Below are 22,823 nucleotides of genomic sequence, written 5' to 3'. Positions count from 1 at the left end.
TTAAACAATATTTTTAAAAATATTTTTAATTATTTTATTGTTTCCCTTCTACGTGACTTTACTGAAAGAACCAATAATATGAATCCCTGCAGTCACGAAAGCTTTAAATCAAAATTTAATAATAACAGTTCATGATTTTTCATTTAATTATTTTATTTTTATTTTCAAATCTACGTGACTTTACCGAAAGAACCAAGAATATGGCGTGTAGATTATGCCAATTTAAAAATTACAAATAAAAGTAATAAATTGAAAATAATAAAAGCTTTTATTATTTCGATTTATTTTGTTTTAAATTTATTTGATTATTTTTAAATCTACATGACTTTACCGAAAGAACCAAGAATATGAATCTGGATTTTTGCTTATTATTTTCAATTTATTATTTTCATTTTTCAATTGGCAGAATCTACACGCCACGTTGGTGGCCGGCAGATGGCAGCATCTACACGCCATAATCTTGGTTCTTTCGGTAAAGTCACGTAGAATGAGAATAAAATAATAAATTGATAAAATAAAATGACACAATAAAATTATCACGACGTTTCGGCCACAACACAAGCGGCCTTCATCAGGTGAAGGGACGAGACTGTCTGGAGGACAGCGCTGGAGCGAACAAAGCCAAGCTCAGATCGCGACCTTTAAACTGTGTGAGAAGAAACAGAGCACCTTGACAAAGGAATTATCATAGAATTTAGCATTGAAATAGCTGAGTGATTAGCTTGTGACTGGTCACAGAAATGGCTATGTTAAGGTCAAAGCCTACACATCTGAGCTATTCACAGTAACTGGGTATATACTACACTACATAATGAATACTACATAGTAAACCAATAAAAAACTAAAATATAAATTACCTCAATGTTATCAATAAACTATATATATTCTCCAATCAGCTAAGCTACCACACAATAAGTCGTTATATATCACAATGCTATATGGCGAAAAAATTGGTGGATTCTTACCCTTAACTTTAGCACCACGGACAGCTACGAGCCCCGTTCAGACGGACGAGTTCATCCATGGTCGGAACAGAGGAGGGGTAGAGAGACAGCTGCGAGGCGCTGTTATACTCCATGTTGTATATAGTATTCATTATTTAGTGTAGTGTATACCCAGTTACTGTTAATAGCTCAGATGTGTAGGCTTTGACTTTAACATAGCCATTTCTGTGACCAGTCACAAGCTAATCACTCAGCTATTTCAATGCTAAATTCTATGATAATTCCTTTGTCAAGGCGCTCTGTTTCTTCTCACACAGCTTAAAGGTCGCGATCTGAGCTTGGCTTTGTTCGCTCCAGCGCTGTTCTCTAGACAGTCTCGTCCCTTCACCTGATGAAGGCGCTTGTGTTGTGGCCGAAACGTCGTGAGAATTTTATTGTTATTTTATTTTATCAATTTATTATTTTATTCTCATTCTACGTGACTTTACCGAAAGAACCAAAGAAGATGAATCCTTGCAGTCACGAAAGCTTTAAATCGAAAAATATTCTCGGTTCTTTCGGTAAAGTCACGTAGATTTGAAAATAAAATAATCGAATTTAATAAAAAAATTTTTTTTATTATTTTACATTTAAAAATACAAATGATAAATTGAAAATAATAAAAGCTTTTATTATTTTGAAAATAATAATAAAAGCTTTTATTATTTTCAACTTTATTTAATTATTTGTATTTTCTATCGACGTGACATTACCGACATAACCAAGAATACGGCGTGTAGATGCTGCCATCTGCCGGCCACCAACGTGGCGTGAAGATGCTGCCAGGTGTGATTTGAAAGGTGATTGGGTTGGTGATGTTGGTGAGTTGCATAGTGAGTGTGTCGGTGAGCACCTGGAGGATTCGCCTCCACGGTCGCCTTTGTCTCCCCCAGTAGCGATGTTCACTCCACACCGCACCAGGAACTCATCTGAGGCTGAGTCGACCTCACACTCTCTCACTGTCTCACAACAACAACCGCCATTCGCCACTAAGTGTCGGTGACGTCACCACAACGCTTGTGCCAGGCTATGTGCACCTTGAGGCCACGTCAAGTGTCGAACGCCCGCTGGCATGAGGTCACGGGGCAGACCCAAGGGTGCCACTGGTCGACTGACTGAGATGACTGAGATGACTGGCTGATGCACCACCTGTGCCCCCTCCTCACACTCACGCATGCGGACTCACTCACAAGCGCGAGTTCGCGTTTTCAGGCGATATAAAATAATTTATATTTCATGCCAGTTGGTTCTGAAGTGCGGCTGTTTGTAATTTGGGCGTTCGTAAGTCGAGGACTGCCTGTAAATAAAGATTCCGATTGTGGATGTGGGGCTTTCACCGTGGGGTGAGCTTGGCCCGATCCGCGGGGGCGTGGCTTGCACGACAGTGGGCGGGGCACAGCCGCGACAGGCGTGGCTTATCCAGGAAGTGGGAGGAGGAGTCTCGAGCCTACGTGGGGGCGTGCAATAACAAAGGGGACGTGGAGTGTCACCCTGGGTGACGCCTGCGCTGACCAATCGCAAAGGAGACCGCGATCGCCGGACTGCAAGCCAGAGAGAAGCGCGCTCCTTTTAAAGTTAACAACAACATTGTTAAATGTAAGTAGTGCCTCTCTACTTTATTATTGTTTTATTTGTTTAATACATTACTTGTGGTGCCGTGAGTCGAGTGAAATGAGTCAATAACCTTGCTAGACATGGCTAAGCTTTTAATAAGGGGCACCGCGGTGTCGAGATGTTAACTACCTCGCCAGGCCTACAGCAGCGTGGAGGTTCCATCCAGACACTGACGCCTGCTCTGTATTTGTTTATTTTTTTCCCCTGTGGTCACGTAGATTCTTCTCCTGGTCCTTCGGTTTTCCCCTCCACATTTAGAAACGTGAGTTCAGAGTACTTGGCTGCTATAAATGTCCACATGATAAGCCACTTTTGTTGAGCTATCATTTGTGTCCAGGTCGCTTCTGATAAGAGTTATATAGCTCAGTGGGCCTTACCTGGTAAAATAGATATAGTTTATAGTTTAGTTTATAGTTCATAAGAACTCGTGACAAGGGTCAGTGTCTACTTCAAATATTGTTCAGGCTCTGGAGACCTCCAAAGTTATTCGTGATGTTATAAATTTGGTTCGTTTTGAGCATAATCGCGACCTTATATAATTATTACGTGATACACACGCTGAATATACGCACACAAACATCGTGTACACGTGTGTCGTGCCCTCTATTGTCCACATAGACGGCTTGTGCTGACGAGAGAACGATCTTAACGTACAATGTCGTGACATGTATCAGCCCTTTGTCGATCCAGCGTTTTGATAGAGGCCTCCCCCACACCATGTCGTTCGTGGGAGTTGTTTAACCATACTTCACCATGCCGGTCAATGCGGGTTTGGTGAAGTGAGGAGGCCCAGAAACTTGTATATGCAGATACGAGTTAGCCTGTGCTTGCATCTGCAGAATTACATTCTCACACATCTTCAAGTATAGTTTAATACTTATAAAAATGCATTCATTCTTGAGGATTCCATAAAGTACTGTGGTAAAAATAAAACAACTTGATTTGAATAAATTTCGATTTAAAGCTTTCGTGACTGCAGGGATTCATCTTCTTGGTTCTTTCGGTAAAGTCACGTAGAAGGGAAATAACAACATAATAAAATCAAAACATAACAAAATTCTCACGACGTTTTGGCCACAACACAAGTAGCCTTCCTCAGGTGAAGAAACAGAACTGTCGGAAAGACAGCGCTCCAATGAACACTGCTAAGCTTGGCAGCATATTTTAAGCTGGGTGGGAGGAGCAGAGCTCCTTGACAAAGGAGTTTACATATCAACAGAAGAATTTAGCATTGAAGTAGCTGTGTTAATGTGATAGATTAGCAGGATGTTAAAGTCAGAAATTAGCATGTAACTGTGAGATTAGCATGATGTTAATGTGAGGAATTAGCATGTAACTGGTGACAGAAGTAGCTATGTTAAAGTCAGAGTTTACATATCAACAGAGGCATTTAGTATATTGACGCTAAAGAACTGCAACTACCCAACTATCATACAATAAACCGATGTGAAAGAACTAAATATAAACTACATCAATATAATCAATGTACTCAATATATTCTCCACTAAGCTGAGCTACTAACAATAAGTTATTATACATTACACTTCTATGTCGCAAAAAATATTATGATATGCCTCCAAATAATATTTTTTATTATAAACTGCCATAGACAGACCCCAACATTGAATTATACACTGCGTTACTATACACTACCCTATACGTTAGATTATAATAATATTAGACTTGTAATATTACACTATGTATTATTTTACCAACCCTACTGTATACCTCACTGCTGTAGATTCACTATACAATTACGATACTGTATATTACCAAATAAATTATATTAAACATTACACTGAGTACTTTGTTGAACAGGGAATGCTTTGAGCTTGTGGGTTGAATCCATCTGTGTGGAGTTGTGTTATTTCCCAATATGCAAGGTGGGGTCTCTCTGGGTTCCACTCACGCAAACATCTCAATGCAATGGGACCTTTCTGAAAATGCAGTACTTAGACGCAATTAAGCTTTCCTGGGTAACTAGTTAACATTGTAATAATTAGCATGAGAGATAATGACGTTCCCTTATAAGTGCCATTAGTAGTACTATCCTGTACTTTTAATGAAGACTATTTTACGTAGTTGTTTGTAAAAAAAGTGTCCATTCCCAAAACTTCTTAACGGGCCCTCATACAGAAATGATATTACAATCTTACATGGAGATTGCGAGTCAGAGTGTTGTGAATAGCGGAGTGAACGTGTGGGGCAATCATTATATTGTTGGTGTGTATATACAGAAAGACCTATTTGGTGGGTAACATTAGAAAAATGGAGGTAGTTATTCATTGTTGTTTAGAAACAAAATATTACTTGGGTGGATAAGAGGGTAAAATCGTACATGATAGGAACTGCAATATTGTGGAGTTCTGGTATAATGAGTTGTAGTATATATGAATCTTATGTCACCTTAAGTATGCCTTTGTGAGTACACTCGTGACACGGGTGTCATGCGCGTGACCTTTGTCTTTTGTTTCAGATGTGCGAGAGCAACTCCGCTGCGAGTCATGGTGGTGCTGGGAGAATTGCCTTCACCATCGATGGCACTTCACCAGCACCCGTCTCAACCCCACCTCAATCCGGTAGAGTTACAAGAGCGAAAAAACTTTTCTCTTGTGACGTCTGTGGGAAAAAATTCCAACTGGCATGGTGCCTAGAAGCCCACGTAAGAACGCATAAGGAGACCCGTGAGCAATGGAGCGGCATATGTGGACAAAGGTTTGATCAGCCAGGAAAATTAAAAAGGCACATGAAGACCCATGAAAAGGATTATATGATAAAGGGTGCACCAGGTTTGGTAAATAACGGCAGTTTTGCCAATGCGGTGTTGAATCCACCATCGCCCTATGAGATGTGCTCAGTCTGCGGATTTTTAAGTCCTATTGAAATCCTGAAAACTCATGAAAGTCTTCACGCACAGTTTTTGTACAGACCGAAGCCTGAACATGATTACACTTCGACAAAAGATAGCGGCGTTAAGATAAATGACATGAAATCCAAATTTCTTGAATGCTTTGGCCTAGTTCCACGTCAACAAACTGCTTCACCAGTCAGTGAGAATAAACCATACGCTGCTCTCGATCCTATTACGAGCATGAAAGTGTTGATGACCTTGCAGCAGAAGAAGAAGGAAAAGCGAAGTAGACCTAAGTCCATTAAAAGAAAGAAGACCACCACCAGTGTCACCAATTGCAGCAGTAACAACAGCCAGAATTCGGACATCAAGAGGATGGACTGCACGGAAGCAGGAGGCTGCGTGGAGCAGAGCATCCCCAAGGTGGATGAACCCAACCTGGCACCTTTAGGTACGTCCTAGTAATGCACACACTACATCTAATTTGGATGTAATTCATAATTTCACAAATTAGTTAATGTACGCATATGTTGACCATATCTGTATGCCTGAGCTGAGGAGTCTAGAGATCTGATGTGGTGCTGCTCGGATGTTGGGTTAAACCGTGAAACTCTGGGTTTCAGTCACCGAGCCATGATTAAACTGGCTTCTCCTTGATGGTCTTATCCAGTTACCAAACACTTCTTCCAGCAAACACTTGGAACTACAGCCCCAGAGCCCACTTGGACTCTTTGATGAATACCTCGAGATGGGTACAATGAGCTCAGAGGATCACACTACGGAGTCAACGCGTTTTACTTTATTATAACAAAAAACACACAATTGGGTATCATTTGACTATATAGGCACGTGTGTACGGCCCCTGTGTATCTGTCGGACATTGTTGTGGGAGGGAAATTACCCACACTTCGGGTTGTTGAAGGCAGGGAGCACAGATGTAAGAGCTTAGATGTACAATACAACAATGTAATTTGCTGCACTGTCCTCTGCTGCTCACAACCCCACAATAACTATTGCATGGTCACCCATCCAACCAATTTTCAGGCTCAGCTCTCCTTAACTTCTGGGATCTGATTAAATCTGACGCATACTGGGTGATTTGGCCATAGGCACCAATCTATGGATATACTGTAACACAATTGTCTTTGAGCATGCGCGTATGTGCATATGTACGGAGTTAAGTTTTAGAAACAATAGGAGCACATATTTGCTCCTCTTGTCTGCTAACCAATGCAGCTACATTGGTCAGCTTGGATTGACGTTTTTCCCCCTTACTATTTATTTAAAACTCTTGTGCATCATGTCCACTGTGGTTAACTGCTGTGATTTGTTGGCATTTCAGCCACAGTGCATATGCCTAAAAATGTGTGGTACGGTTAATGGAGTCCTCAATACAGGATGTGATCTAGTTATTATAGCCACCTAGTGGTGGAAAATGGTGCAAAAGAAACCCAGGTGAACCAGAGCTTAGCATTAAAGATGGTAGTGGCTGGTCGCATCTCAGTGGCCAATGTAATGGACACGATAATTTTGTGAACAAATGACACGAAAATGTGACCATTTTTTGGGGTCTCCTTTGACTAAAACACATTCAATGCATTGAAAACATGTTTTGTTTGCTTAAAGTAATCACAACATAACAGCATTAAGAGTGTATGTCTATATCCTGTTTCACTCATTATCCTATCCTTGCCCCCCTACCCATTCTCAAAATATACCCCAGTTATCCAATTCGGGTTTGTCACTCTCTTCGTGGCATCATTTCCACTTGCGCCATTGCTCGCACTGCTGAACAACATCATCGAAGTGCGGGTCGACGCGTGGAAGCTCGTAACAAAGATGAGGAGGCCTGTGGTTTCACGAGCAAGAGGAATTGGAGCCTGGGCCGACATTCCGAGTATCGTTGCCACCCTCTCTGTAATCACCAATGTAAGTCGCCAGATTGTCCGCTCGCTTTCTCGCTCAATATCCCATCTTATGAGTGACATAACATGTCATGTTAGCCATGTGGGTTCTTTTTACCATACTTCACCATTCTGGTCCTGGCAGGTTTGAGAAGAGGTGTAGTGGGGGACCAGGAGCGGTTCGGGTATCACTCGTCACTGATGTTAGTCGTAGCTGGAAGTCAATTGCATGTGTGCTGAATTCAAAGTGCAGTGCACGAATCACTGCACCACCGCTCCTATCCACTCTCTCCCAAAATCGCAAAAGGTAAAGCCTTGCCATTGCTTGCTCATGTCACTGCTGGCAGAAGGGCCTCAACTAAAGGTAGCTCTAGAGAACCCCTCTACACGGTATTTGGCCTACTCTTCCATGATGACCAGACATGTTGTAAGATGTGGAATTACCTGCGCTAAAACAGTGATGAACCCATTTATATTGCTAATTGGACAGAGGTGGGGGAGATTTAAGAAAATGATCCATTGCTTCAACTGTTGTGTCAGGAGAATGAACTGACGACTGCCAGATTGCAAGTCCTTATATGGTAACCATTTCACTCTGGCAGCAACCCCCCAAATTGTATTTGTGAAAATTAATGTAATTGCCAAGGTAAGATGTTCAGAAGCCTTGGTCAAATCATTGCATGCTAAGTGACCGCTATCGCTGTGCCTCCGTATGCTAATTCCACAGTCATGCATCTTGACATTCACAACGGACATCATCCCACGCCTGGTGTATTATTATGGATACTCAGCAGAGTATGGCACAGGTTCGCCTACAATGCATGGGTACACGGAGGACAGCTTTTCAATTTTCAAGATCAGCAACTTCAAGGAGCAAAATTATCCCAACATCCTGCCAGCCTGGTTTGATCCGGCAATCCACACAACCTGCAGGTTTGTGCCATTCAGTGTCATGCCCAGCTATCGGGGGTGCCGTCCCTGCGAATGTGATGCACTGATCTCTGGGTGTGTTGTCCAGGTAGATGCGACATCCTTCTGGGTGTGGCGTCCTCCTGGCTCCGCCCCTTCCTGATTATGCTCGTTTTCTTCCTCTTTTCACTCCGTGACTTTCCTTTTAAGACCCACACTTCCCCTAGGCCCCACCTCTGTTTATGCCCTGCCCCTTACCGTGGACACAGGGTTTGGCTTAGTTGGGTAGTAAGGGGTTGTGGTAGAGTTGGGGGAAGAGTGTGCATGGTGAGTGGGGACAGTAAAGGGGGTGGGGGGGGAATTGGAGGGGGGGAGCAGTGGGTACGGGTGGGATGGCTTCACAACCAAAGTCCCACTTAGAGAAATATAATAATAGATTGATATAAATTACAGCTCATTGTTACCTTGCTAAAGAGTAATGTTATTTATTTATCTATCTATCGATCCACGACTGCTTAATTGAGTCTCAAGATCCCTTTTCAGGAAGACCGTGCATTGGGATTCCAGTTTAAGGTGGTCTTATGCATGTGGGATGCAATAAGAGGTCCTGGAGAACCCATGATAATGAAATGAAGCTTAAAGGTCCACACAGACATGAAACCACTTGCTCTACAGCCATCTTCTGGTCACCTCACAGCACAGTTAGTTAGGAAATTGATGCGATCTACCAACCCTTTTCTGTAACGTTTTTGAATTGCTGGCATACACAACTATAATCAATATAACCATATTGATCGATATTTAATATAACCTTACTTGACTATGACCAAATCACCACGAATACAGCTAATCTTAGATTCCGGAAGTCAAGCAGGCTTGAGCCTTGTTCGTGCTTAGATTGATGAACACCATGCACAATGCAGGTGCAGTAGGCGACTTTGGAGCTAGGTTGTCAGCAGTGGGTAGATCAGAAAAATTAATAGTTGTGCTATATTGTTCTCCCATTATCTGTACTCCCTACCTTCACCAACCTGGTACGGACCAGCGTGAACCATGGTCAATAGAGCCCCCACAAGCTGCACGTTGTGGGAAGGCCCTCTTTCAGAAGCGGATTTTTTTAAGGGCTGTGAACGCATATACCGTTTGTGCACAACCATACTTGTTCAATTTAGCGCCAACTCTACTTTCGAGGCACTTTGCTCAATATAGTCCATGCGTGCTTGTGGTTGTACGTGTGTAGGTATCCAGGTCATCGCTACCCGCCGGATCATCCCCAAGCCTACTCCGTCACCAAGCAGTACTGGAAAGTACTGACGGCAAAGCTGGCCTTCGTCATTGCCATGCAGGTACACATCAACATGCACACACACACACATTCATAAACCCATTGAAAGATAAAGGTACAGCCCTCCAATTACTTGCTCATGTCACTGATGGCAAAAGGGCTCCTGCTATAGGGAGCTCAAGAGAGACCCTTAAGATGTATTTGAACTGCTCTTCCACACTGGACAGACGTCTTGGGAAGAGCTGGGAGTTCCCGCACTGAACAGCACCAAACTCAGCCGACCAATTGACTGGATGTATTCCACTTACACTGCTTGGTGGATAGAGGCAGTGGAATGTAAAAAAAAACCTTTCACCGTTGTTTACACTCCCACGATCAAAGATCAATTCACACCCGTGACCTCTGGATTGCAAGTCTAGTGTGCAAAGCCTTACACTACTGCACCATCGTATAGACTCATCTGTGAGCAGTTGTTAAGGTCAGCAGAGCAAACCGTGATCATTGTCAATGGGTCATTACAGATAATGCCAGTAATGCTATTACACCTCACAATTGCACAGTATTTCTGAGATCACAAATAATAGTGGTAATACAATACTCACTTTCATCATGCAGCAGACGATTCATGTTGTTGATGCAATTTGTCACACGTAAGCATGTGTGCGTGTGGGAAGGGGAGCGGCTGCGTTGTTGTTTGTGAACTGCGCTACCAATCCTGTGTGACCGGAGTACTATTTCTGGCCACAGCCAACAACAGTGGAAAATATTAGAACCAGTGTTGAGCTTCCCTTAAGTTGATTCTGTCTTAAAATGAGTACTTGATGAAGTGTGTGAAAATCATCACTGGCGAGATAAAGGTGCACACCACCCCCACAGGCACTGTGCAAACCTTCATAGATGCACTTGTCTCAGTCTGTGAAAGGCTACACAGGGAATCTTTGTAGTGGTGACATGGCCGAGTGTAAGTGTTTGCTGATTGTTGCGGTAATTTGCGGCTGCCCAGGTGAATACTGTGGGTGCATTAACTGCACATCATAAATGTTGCCTGCTGCATAGTGAACGTAAAAAACCCATTAAGTAATTCAAAAAAAGTGTCTCGGTATAATTTGCCAAATGTTCAAAAATTACTCAAATGACTTAATTTAATTGAGAAAAACGACGTAACAATATAATATCCCTGGGCTTCAGGTCCCCGGAATAGTTGACCTGAGATGTAAAGCACTTTAAGATGCTGCCATATTATATTTAGTAAGCACCCTTTACATGCAAATCCTGAAACTGAAAATCCTTTACCTGTGTGTGGACGTGTGCAGCACGTGGTGTTACTCACGAAGGCCTGCATTGCATACATCATCCCGGACACGCCATCCCATGTGCGCGCCTGCAGGCGCCGCGAGCGCTTCGTCGTACAGACGATTCTGCAGCAGGCAGAGCTGGGCCGTCTCCGTAACACCCTCCTCACCGATGCCCCCAGCTCACCGCCATCTCCTCAATTCCACGTTGAGGATGAGCAGGCAGAGATGGGCCTGCTTCGCTGCTCGCTGCATAAGGAGTCTCCTGGCGTATTGCACCCACCCCAGCCGTGCCACATGGAGAATGAGCAGGCAGAGAAGACTGGTGACGACTCACTGCTGAAGGGATCCGAGGAGGAATCAAGCAACGAGGATTCGTCAACTGTCTTCTACAGCGTATAAATCTACTCTGGCTTTTAAAGGAGGCTGCTATCCTAACTCTGTTTGCACGTGGACAAGGACATTGCAGTCGAGGACTATCTGTATATATATTAATAAATACGTTTATGATTTAACATGTCTCAATCATCTCATGTCTGTTCATACGAATCACGATGTGAATGAGGGAAACTAGAAATTATTGTTATTTTGTATATATTTTAAATTTTGGTTTAACATGTAGGCTTTCGCGCCCAATATCATCCATAGAGGTGTTTTTTGGATTAGATCGCATACATATATAAACGTGTCGTTAAAACCCGCCACCACTCGACACAGCCAACTAGTAAGGGTTGTCACGGAAACAGAACAAGCCAATTCGTCACTGGTACTTTGGAGAGCCAAGCCACAACATTTACAATTGGAGTACGACGTTTTGCCAGTAATTACAACTAGCTTCATCAGGCGACAGCCAGATTTGTGGCACTCTCGCGCAAAGTGGGGGGGGGGGGAGATTACCGAGTCAACGTACATTCTGCATGTGCATTATGAGAGCCCTTTGATCTTGTCCTTCCTGTCTATTGTGTATTAAAATAGCCGTACCAATGGTAATCCCTATTGAAGTATGCTGCCCTTTATAGGCATGCATTTAAATAATGAATTATTTGTTGGCACCCGTGTTCAGCAGTAGCAGAACACACGTGCCAACAAGGACACTCAGTTGATTCTAATGTTGAAGTTCTGTGCAAAACTAGCTACTACTGCCTAAGAAAAATTCGAGAATCTATCGAAATTGGAAGAAAAATTTACAGTTCGGATAGCTACCGCCTTTGTGCTGTGTGGAAGCGACTCATCAAATAGTACATTAGATGAAACTCCGAGTACCCACTCAGGAGGTATAGTGGTAAAACAGTGGAGGAAAAAAAAGCATTTTTTTTTTATTTGCCCTTGTTGAATGATAGAGTCGATACACACAGCAAGCGAGATTAAGAAAGCGCATCGGAAGAAATACCGGAGGAGAGAGAGAAGACAATTGCTTGCTGCAGAAGGAAAGGCATTCCTACCGAGGGAGACAAGTTGACAAAGATTTTGATCATGGGAACCGGTGGCGTGGCTCGATCTTCCCTATATGCGCAACACGCTACCGAAGGAAAACAGAAAATCCTATTCAAAGGCTAAAATAAGCTCCATTTTTTGTATAAGAGCCCGATAAACAATAACCCCATCCATAGACTGAGGAAGAAAGGGAAGAGCCTGAACAAAGGGGAGGAGATTACGACGGAGATGGGTTGGAGGTGGAGAGAAGGGGAGAGGGAGGCCGTAAAGGCAGCTGCACATTCAAGGAAAGCGGTGTAGAAAGAGTTGAACGGGGACATGGAGACAGCAGAGACAAGGGTGGAGAAAGAGGAAGAGAGGATCTTTCAGTGCTCGCTACAGGAAACCCACAAAACTGAATTTCCTAAACTCGTGTCGCCTCCGTGACAGCAGCACCACGAACGCCACAGACTCACGCTCCCCAAATCGACAATACCATCTCCATTGCCGACCAGCCACGAGATGGTTGCTCTCAACACCTCGGTCGTGGTGTAAGCAGCAAAAGACTTCCGGCTGGTGAGCATCCGGCCATTACGAGGGTTGGAAAGAAACTGAAGCACGGGGCGACTCCCACAACCTTCGGGTATTTCCAAACTGGATGACGTCTTGGGATGAAGCTAGAAGTAAGCCAAATCTGCACTCAATAAATGGGACAAAGATTCCAGAGAAGCCTCCAGAAATGTCACAGGAGGCTCGGGTGTGAGAAACCAGACTCCATGTGGGGTCCTCCAGACCTTTGCCCTCCAGTTCATCAACATTTGTAAAAGCAGGACGTCTCAAAGGTACGTAGCATGGGTGAGGTACGAGGTTGAGAACCACGTTCCGAGATTAGGCGCTTTGACAGGTTGGGGTCCGAGTAAACTTTTAATGGAGCTCACCCTACGACATTACAGATAGAAGGATAGTGTGCCGGCACAATCCGGACACCCTGCTACACCGAAACAATCTGCTGCATCAAACTCCCTGGTACAGCTAAACACTGGCACGATTGCGCTCAAATACACACAAACTCTCGCTCGGCCAGTTGGTACACAGGTTGTCAGTTGTGGGGGATGCGGGCCCCCGGCTCCCCCCCTGGGGGAGGGCTGATCTCGAGAGGGCTGCGGGCTCCAGACTCCTCGCTCGAGTGAGAGCAGCCGCTACTCGACTCCTCGCTCGCGGGGAGAGGGCTGCCGCTCTCCGGCTACTCTCCTCACGGCGCAGCCCCTCGGGTCCGCGGGTCCTGTTTGTGGGGCATAGCTCGGGGCTGGCACGTGGCTGCCTGGAATCAATCCGTCGCTTCTCAGCCACTCAAACGCGACGTCTCCGCTCACACAACCCCGCGCACCACTCACACGAACTAAACGGGGGGTCAGGGGTCAGAGGGCAATGACGTCCTTCGCACACGCGTTGCCGCCGATGCCGGGCAATGGAGATTGTTTAAAGGGCTGCGGGGCGGGGATTTGGAGTCGGTTTTAGAGCGACACACCAATCGCACGCGCAGGACGGGGGGGTCGGGGGTCAGAGGGCAGGGACGTCACTCGTACACGCGTAGCCGATTGGGGGGCTGTATGGGAGGTTATTTAAAGGGCTGTGGGGGCGGATATTCGGGATTGGTGTTAGCCCGCAGTCACGAAAGCTTTAAATCGAAATTTATGTTAAGTGTAATGTGTTGGTGTTAATAAATAGTGTTGCCTCCCAAGAAGTTGTGTGCGCCTATCTCAGCCCATTACATATAAGTGTAGATGTGATTATGTAATTCTTGTGTTCATACAAGTGTAGTGACACAGCGCTGACTGCTGTCCAGCAGCGGCAACTGCAGTGGAAAGTTTGCGCACACGCCGTTGAGCATATATACGGGTGTGCCGGCCGGGCAGAGGAATTGGGGCAAGGGTCATGGAAGACCTCATAGGGAAGCCTCTGGAACCCTCTGGTCGGTTCGAGAAGGGAGGCGTGGATAGGGCAGAGCCAAGCCGCACCGAGTAGAATATAGAATATAATATAAGCAGCGGAGAGCGACAGCTCCGGGCTGCCGGTTCTGGGAGTGGACTCGTCTCGACGTCGCTGTCGTTGCCACCGCATTCGCCCAATCATTGCGTGGCCAGACAGTCGTTGGCCTTCTCGGTCGACGCCGTCGGTGCAACACGGACAGGGTCGTGTCTAGGCCGGGCTCTATGGCAACGTGGTCGAGAGAGTGAGGCCGGAGTTGGTGTGAACAAGATAATAAAGAGACGATGTCTCCTGCAACTACCTCGTCTCCGACAGTGTGTGCGACACACACCACACGTCGGAAGGAGAACACTTCACAAGTATAAATGCTGCCTGTGTCAGTCGAGTCACATTTGCTCTAATTTATTTTGATGGGTGACCTAAGACAGAAGCAAAATGCACTTCTTCAGGAAGTGATATTTTTTTCATAATGCAGAGGCTGTGCCTGATACACATCTTTCACGTGTTGTTTGGCAACCCTGGTGCCCAGTAAACGCCATATGGCCAGATCTTTGCATTTAATTCCAAGTATTAATTCCTCCATACTTGTGCACAGTTGAGTTTTTATTCCATTCCCTTCATGAACCATGTTTTTGAACTTTACATCATAGTAAGATAGTACATGCCGATGAATAATTAATAGATGCTTGAAAACATCTATCCCCCACCATCTGCCTGTGTTTGGCCTAAAACCCAATCACCCAGAATGCCCAAATTCACCTTACATACTCTAGGAATGTAAGCAGGTTAATGCCTGTATATCCATCACAATCATCACTCCCAAATGTGAAGACATGTCACGAGACTCGCTGACTTTTCTTAAAATACTTGAGAAATACAAATCATAGCTGAATATTTTCAATTCCATGTGTATAAGCCTTTGTCTCAGATTTATTGTAAAATAAATATACATGTACAATATAAACATTCAAATATCAGAAAATATTTAATGTATGTTGAATTTCTTTCACACTGTACATAACCAACCATGCTAAACAAGACATGATAAAAACAATCCAAGTCATGGGTTGCATACAATATGCAACTTTGGTTTATTGATTACAAATTACATAAAAGTTTCTGAAATTTTACAATACAGGTATAGTGCAATCTAAATAAGCAAATGTACTTTTACAGTGATTTCCCAAATGTTTATAACTACACAAATACTAGCATGTATGTTCCCAATAAAGTAGTCTCCTTCCAAAATGGCTAAAACCAAAATTAGTTTAGTTGTGCTCACAATATTGTTCACATATCCGTTCTATTTCAAGTGACATTTGAGTCTGTATGGATTTGCTGTGCAAAATACTGCTGCAACCATTCAATAACTCCAACCCTGAACGAACTTTATCACATTTTTCCAATACTTTGTTGTGGCACTTCCATTAACAGGGCAATTACTGTGCCCCATGGGCCCCACAAGTTCACAAGTAATTGCGATTCACACCACAGCACCTGAAGTACCATTGATGTTTAACAACCATGAATTAGCAGGACCAAGCGAACGTATCCTTCTGAGTAGAAACCTCGACCACCGCCATAAAATGCTTTCGGGCTTTCTACATCACGGGTAGTCAGCCATCCTTGTTCTCCTTGATGGTGTCAACCAGCTCTTTCAGACGCGACAGGTGGTACACGGCCCTGAGAAGAGACACGATTGAGAGAAAATTACTTGGTTGACTTATTATCAAGGTGGAAGCCAGAAAAATCTCACCAAGTCTCAGGAGGGTTTGGCAGTGATATTTTGCAAATTTCATCAGCGAGTGGTATGTGAGAGGAAAACGGAGAACCCGGTGAAAACAGAGGGAGTAAAATGCAAAACTCCGGATATAGATTCAAGATTCCATTGCCGTATTACTAACTCCTGGTTACCTAGCAGCCAAAATCTATAATATATGCTATTTCAAAACAGTCTCCCATCCAAGTAATAACCAGGCTTACCTGCTTAGCTTATAACATTCAAAATCTGACATCATACTTAGAGGCGGTGCAGCCTCTATGCTGTGCGTGAGTGTGGATATAAAGATACATTCACAATGGCGTGGAGGGGTTTTCCCAGGGACGATCAGCCCCTAGAAAGACGTCCGTGTTGAAGCTGCCCGGGGAGGGGGCCTCCAAGCCGGGGGAGTCCAACTCCATGTGCGCCCTGCTCAGCAGCTCCTCCAATGAGGCTGTGCATCAAGAATCACGCATCGCACGTCACAACCACATGGGTGGCCGCTCAGCCGTCTCTGTGAGAAAAGACTGAATATGTACCTGAAAACATATGAAATGTCATCTGCTATATAGAGACTATATATATATACACACACCTAGGGATCTATTGTCCTCTGACACGGGCTCCTCGTTGGCTACATTCGTAAGGCCGGAGATATCCAAAACTTTGAGCCACTCTGGGTACTTTGGTCTGCTTTGCGGGCTCTGAGCGGCACCTGCTCTCTTTGTGCTGGTATCCGTCTCGTGGCTGCTGGTCTGGGAGTCCACATCGCAGTCACGCAGCCAGGCCGGGTACCTGAGCTCAGGAATGCTCGTGATCCCCAACACATCCAGCTTATCCTTTTGGCTTGTCAACCACCTGAGATAGGTACTTGTCGCACAGCCGCCGTTCGGCAAGTGCTCACGCCTAGTTGCTTCACTGCTCCGTAAGTACAACAAAACATTCGTCTGGTTAGAAAAGAAATAATTTTCGGGCTTTGCCGACAAATTTAATGGCATCACGGCCTTGTTGCTTCTCGCTGTTGAGCTCAACCGTTTAGTTGGCTTATTGCCCCTCGCCAATGATGCGCCGAGGCTGTGCGCGGTGACCCCGAGAGATGACCGCTTGCCTCTGTGCGACACTGCGAGGTCTCGGTGGGCGCCAGGCGAGCGGAGCAAGGACTTGGAGGAACCGTCAACTGGCGCCGCTAGGAGCTGGTCCGTGGTTAGACTGACCGTCGGGCTATGAGCCACGACCGCTGCAGCGCAGCAGTGAGGCTGCACGTGCCCGAGATGAGGTCCTCCACAAGCAGCATGCCACCTGCAATGTAAGACCCACAGACATTTTACTGGTACACAATGAATTTGCTCTCCCCTAGATTCCTTGACCCCTGAACGGCAATCCTGCAATGTTGCCTTACTTTGCACCATCAGTAACTAATGATGTTATCCGTTTGTGGAGTTTGTGAGAATATGGGATAAATCAGTGCATGAGCTGTTATTGTTTAAACTTCAGATGTGTCCAGTATAGGATCTGCAAATTTTGACACAAAGGTTGGAGGATCACTTAGATTTCACAAACTTTACAAACTCGATAATCAGTGAAGTTGCTGGAAGATGACAGGAGAAAGAAATGCATGCACCGACCTATCTGTTCAGACCTATGCTATCCTCTCATATGCGTGTGCTTACTGTGGATAGTTTTCTCTGACATAAAATGAACTCATTAATGGAATTTGCCAAGCATCCCAGTGTGGGACTCTCACGAAAATGTATCTTTAGACCTTATTAAGGGTTTTTTTTCTAGGGGAATTACATTACATTCATGATAGCATAGCATAATTGACAAGCACCCAGTACAAGCAAAAAAAATGGGGTTCTCCTCTCCAATTATCCCCCATCCAGTCAACTAGCTTCGATACCTTATGAGACCTCCTTTGCCAGTAACAAGATATAGTAATAGGTTTTTACCCTTTTATCTGGCACAAAAACTGACACTTTTATACAAGGGATCATGTTTGCGATAACCACAACGCAAGTAGTCAAAATGCAAACAAGAAGACGCTAAGAATAAGAAGACGCCTTTTGGCGTCTTCTGGTCCAACACCAGTGGAGACTGGGATCTCAGAAAAGCCGTCTCGGGTGTGGACCAATCAAATTCAAGGACAGTGCATATTATCAGTTGTCTTTTTTGTTTGCATTTTGACTACTTGTGTTGTGGTTATTGCAAACATGATCCCTTGTATAAAGGTGTCAGTTTTTGTGCCAGATAAAAGGGTAAAAACCTATTACTATAGCTTCAATACCATTGCACCGCCTGCACACTCGATAGCCACTCGAGCGCAAGCACCACGGAGCGATTCCTCGCGTGGCGAGAGGCGCAACCCACCTTCATCCACACTGCGCATCCTCCTCTCCTCCACGCGTCTCCGCTCCGCTATGCTGCGCGGCGCTGTGCTCTGCACGTATCCTGGGTGGCGGTGACGCACAGATTCCGCTCTGCTCAAAGTCCTCGATGTAGGCGTCCAGCGCACCGCTCGCCTACGAGCAGCACTGCTCTCCGCACACCACAGGGCTGTGCTAGCCCCCGCTTCCGGTCCGGAGCAGCGAGCTGCCCTGGCTGCCGCGAGGGCTTGTGTCCGTCACCGTGCTGTCGCCCGAAGGGCTGTTTGTCTCACCACCGTTGCAGTTCATTTTGTACGATTTGGGATGCCCGAACCGGATGGGGCCAGGGAGAGGAATCGCTGTGGCTACCAGGTCACCACTGGTCCTGGTATGGGGGGCACCATGAGGAGCTGCTGTGTGCGGAAAGTGGGTCCGACGTCACAACGCATGGGCCAGTGTCGACCACTTCGCGTTAGCAGCTTCAGCGTTAGGTCTCTTAAGCTACTGTGGCTGTTGTCCTTTTTTCAACAAAAATTCCAGCCTTTCCCATGCTTTCCTTCATCACACCTGCAAGCTCTATGTACAATTGAAGTGTCATAAATGCTCTACCTGCCTACTACTACATTATGAATGATATACATTTAAGAATTAGCTGGAGACAACTCCATGTTTAAAACACACTGTATTCAAAATTGAAGGCTTAACATTTAACATTGGTTAACGTTTGGCATGTACACCTGCATATCAACAAATTACAGTACTACTAATAAAATGAATGCTACATATTAATAGTGGTATTACAGTAGTATGACTACTTATATTTATATATTATCGCACCTCCGAAGAGCACGGTGGGCTTGGTACGGTGCGAAAGAGATTCAACACACATACAGAATACAATACTTTCCGAGCACATTATGCATACCGAACCTCCAAGTTCCTTACCCTACCCTGAATAACAACGTGTGCAGAGTACAGCTCCTTTTTCAATCCATTGCTGGCTGACAGCTGTCCCATGCTATGCAGCTCCCAGGGGGAGGGGTTATTTACCGTACTTCACCACGCTGGTCAGTGTGAATTTGGTGATGGCAGGGGGCTATAGAAGTGCATTACAACAATGTACTGAACATTGCTGCACAATGTCAGGGGGCTATAGAAGTGCATTACAACCACGTACTGAATACTGCTGAACTGGTGGCAGGGGGCTATAGAAGTGCATTACAACCACGTACTGAATATTGCTGCACTGGTGGCAGGGGGCTATAGAAGTACATTACAACCACGTACTGAATATTGCTGAACTGGTGGCAGGGAGCTATAAAAGTGCATTACAACCACGTACTGAATATTGCTGCACTGGTGGCAGGGGGCTATAGAAGTACATTACAACCATGTACTGAATGTTGCTGCACTGATGGCAGGGGGCTATAGAAGTGCATTACAACCACGTATTGAATATTGCTGCACTGGTGGCAGGGGGCTATAGAAGTACATTACAACCATGTACTGAATATTGCTGTACTGATGGCAGGGGGCTATAGAAGTGCATTACAACCATGCACTGAATATTGCTGCACTGATGGCAGGGGGCTATAGAAGTGCATTACAACCACATACTGAATATTGCTGCACTGGTGGCAGGGGGCTATAGAAGTACATTACAACCATGTACTGAATATTGCTGCACTGGTGGCAGGGGGCTATAGAAGTACATTACAACCACGTACTGAATATGGCTGCACTGGTGGCAGGGGGCTATAGAAGTGCATTACAACCACATACTGAATATTTCTGCACTGATGGCAGGGGGCTATAGAAGTACATTACAACCACGTACTGAATATTGCTGCACTGGTGGCAGGGGGCTATAGAAGTACATTACAACCACGTACTGAATATTGCTGCACTTCTGGCAGGGGGCTATAGAAGTGCATTACAACCATGTACTGAATATTGTTGCACTGGTGGCAGGGGGCTATAGAAGTACATTACAACCATGTACTGAATATTGCTGCACCGGTGGCAGGGGGCTATAGAAGTGCATTACAACCATGTACTGAATATTGCTGCACTTGTGGCAGGGGGCTATAGAAGTACATTACAACCACGTACTGAATATTGCTGCACTGATGGCAGGGGGCTATAGAAGTGCATTACAACCACGTACTGAATATTGCTGCACCGGTGGCAGGGGGCTATAGAAGTGCATTACAAACATGTACTGAATATTGCTGCACTTGTGGCAGGGGGCTATAGAAGTACATTACAACCACGTAATGAATATTGCTGCACTGATGGCAGGGGGCTATAGAAGTGCATTACAACCACGTACTGAATACTGCTGCACTGGTGGCAGGGGGCTATAGAAGTACATTACAACCACGTACTGAATATTGCTGCACTGGTGGCAGGGGGCTATAGAAGTACATTACAACCACGTGCTGAATATTGCTGTACTGATGGCAGGGGGCTATAGAAGTACATTACAACCACGTACTGAATATTGCTGCACTGGTGGCAGGGGGCTATAGAAGTGCATTACAACCACGTACTGGATATTGCTGCACTGATGCCCGCCACGTGAGAGCCACACAGCAGGACAATGCTATACTGTACAATATTGAAATGATTCACCTACAAATACTAAACATTATTGTCTTAACAATCAATACTACTTTTAACATAAACAATAACTAATAAATGCACACGTAGTAATCGCCGTGCTAACCCTTAGCGTGCAATGTGAGCAGAACTTGTGTTGTAAGTCGTACCCAGTCCATTACCGTGCCACACACTCCCATTAACAAACCAACGACATTTACTGAATGTCCTCCTCCTTTACACGGCACAACCAGACAACACTTTGCACACCGAAGTGTCCAAGTCGCGTGCTGAGTGAAGCAAACCCCATTCAATTCTAGATTTAAAGCTTTCGTGGCTGCTAGGATCCATACTCTTTGGTTCTATTGGGTAAAGTCACGTAGGTGAAAATTGTTATTTTATTTTCACCTACGTGACTTTACCCAATAGAACCAAAGAGTATAAACCCCATTCACTCTGCGCTCAGCGTTCAACAAAGTTGAACCTGGCTCGCCCTCACGCCTGCCCATCTCTCTCCGTCTCTCACCGGAGATTATTCCATTGATCGTCTTCGCCTTGCCGTCCAGAGATCCGTGTGGATTATCCGTGAGGGTAGTTAAAGGTCGCGGTTATTCGGAGAAGTTTTTTTAAATTAATTTTCCCGCCACAACCACCGCGTCGCCAACGGCCGCTGAAGGCGATGTCCGAGACATGCCGCCCGCGCATGCGCACTGAGGGTTGAGAGAAACCTGCGGGGAGGGGCAGCGGGGGGCGGGGAAGCCGCCGCTGTTGGCCACACCCACATTCAGGCCACGCCCATATTTAACTGACGTCACGGTGACATCATTCTGGGTCGGACTTTATCGTGGGCTGCCTGTGCACGCGAGGAGCTCCTGACTTCTGACTCTGAATTCGAAAAAAATCAAAGATTCACGATGTCTACCTTCGTCGAGATAGGTAAAGTTTAACGTTAGTGTTAGGGAGGTGTGTTTGTGTTATATGTTGAGCCTGTAGACAAAACTGCTGGGGATGTGCCAGATGTCTCCATCTAACGTTAAGGAGGTTGGAGTCTGGATAGCGCATACCAGGTGTTACATGCTACATGATGGGAAGCAGAAGGCATTCTAGTAAAATAGGTTTTTGTTTGTACGTTAATGCTCCTCCTTTTCCTTTACCAACCCATACTCACCGGCATGGTGAAGTATGTGCAAATAACCAACACGATTCGTGCAATCGTCAAGAGGCTCTCCAGCAGGGGATTGGCAAAAGGTCGTACAGGAGCAGTTTTGTGAAAAATAATTGATTCTTTCATAATGTACATCTATGATTTATTATTATTGTTCATGTGGGTAACCTCGGCAAGGGGGGAAGCAAGGTCGGGAAGAGCGGGGGATGGGGCCGCTTTTGACCACGCCCATATTTAGGTGACGTCACGTCCTTTTCCTGTGACGTCACTATAGCGGGGAGTTATCCTTGGCTGGCTGTGCATGAGGAGCCCCCGAGTTCTAACTCACAAGATCTGAGATTAGACCAAAGATTCATGATGTCCACATTTGTTGAGATAGGTAAAGTGTAATGTTCGTGCTATGACGGGGCTTTGGGCCACTTTTAAATATTGAGATCTCGTCAGTGTTTTAATCGGACGCTCAGCAGGGTTTGAGCCAGGATAGTGCATAACAGGTCTAAAAGTGTAGTGTCGGGCTACATGGTGGGCAGCAAAGGGCAGTCCATCAAAATTGGTTGTACTATACATACTATACGTCTTCACCAACCCACATTAACCAGAGTGGTGAAATATGGATTTGAAGCTTTCGTGACTGCAAGGATCCATACTCTTTGGTTCTATTGGGTAAAGTCACGTAGGTAAAAAATAAAACAACA

The 22,823-nt window shown here is 45.1% G+C and overlaps 1 long non-coding RNA gene across 1 annotated transcript; it reads right to left on the bottom strand.

The window, feature by feature from the left end:
• Nucleotides 1–15,929: 15,929 nt before the first annotated feature.
• Nucleotides 15,930–21,823, bottom strand: LOC142930144 (uncharacterized). Its single transcript, XR_012946124.1, has 3 exons — nt 21,490–21,823; nt 18,367–18,530; nt 15,930–17,298 (listed from the first exon to the last, which is right to left on the bottom strand). It is a non-coding gene; the product is annotated as an uncharacterized LOC142930144 (long non-coding RNA).
• Between the last annotated feature and the right edge of the window lie 1,000 nt (nt 21,824–22,823).

The sequence above is a fragment of the Petromyzon marinus genome, chromosome 37 (genome assembly GCF_048934315.1).
Source record: "Petromyzon marinus isolate PM22_M1 ecotype Great Lakes invasive population chromosome 37, UKy_Petmar_22M1.pri1.0, whole genome shotgun sequence".
NCBI classification, from domain to species: domain Eukaryota; kingdom Metazoa; phylum Chordata; class Hyperoartia; order Petromyzontiformes; family Petromyzontidae; genus Petromyzon; species Petromyzon marinus.
The sequence above is the reverse complement of the archived record's forward strand: the minus strand, read 5'-3'. Positions and strand labels throughout refer to the sequence as shown.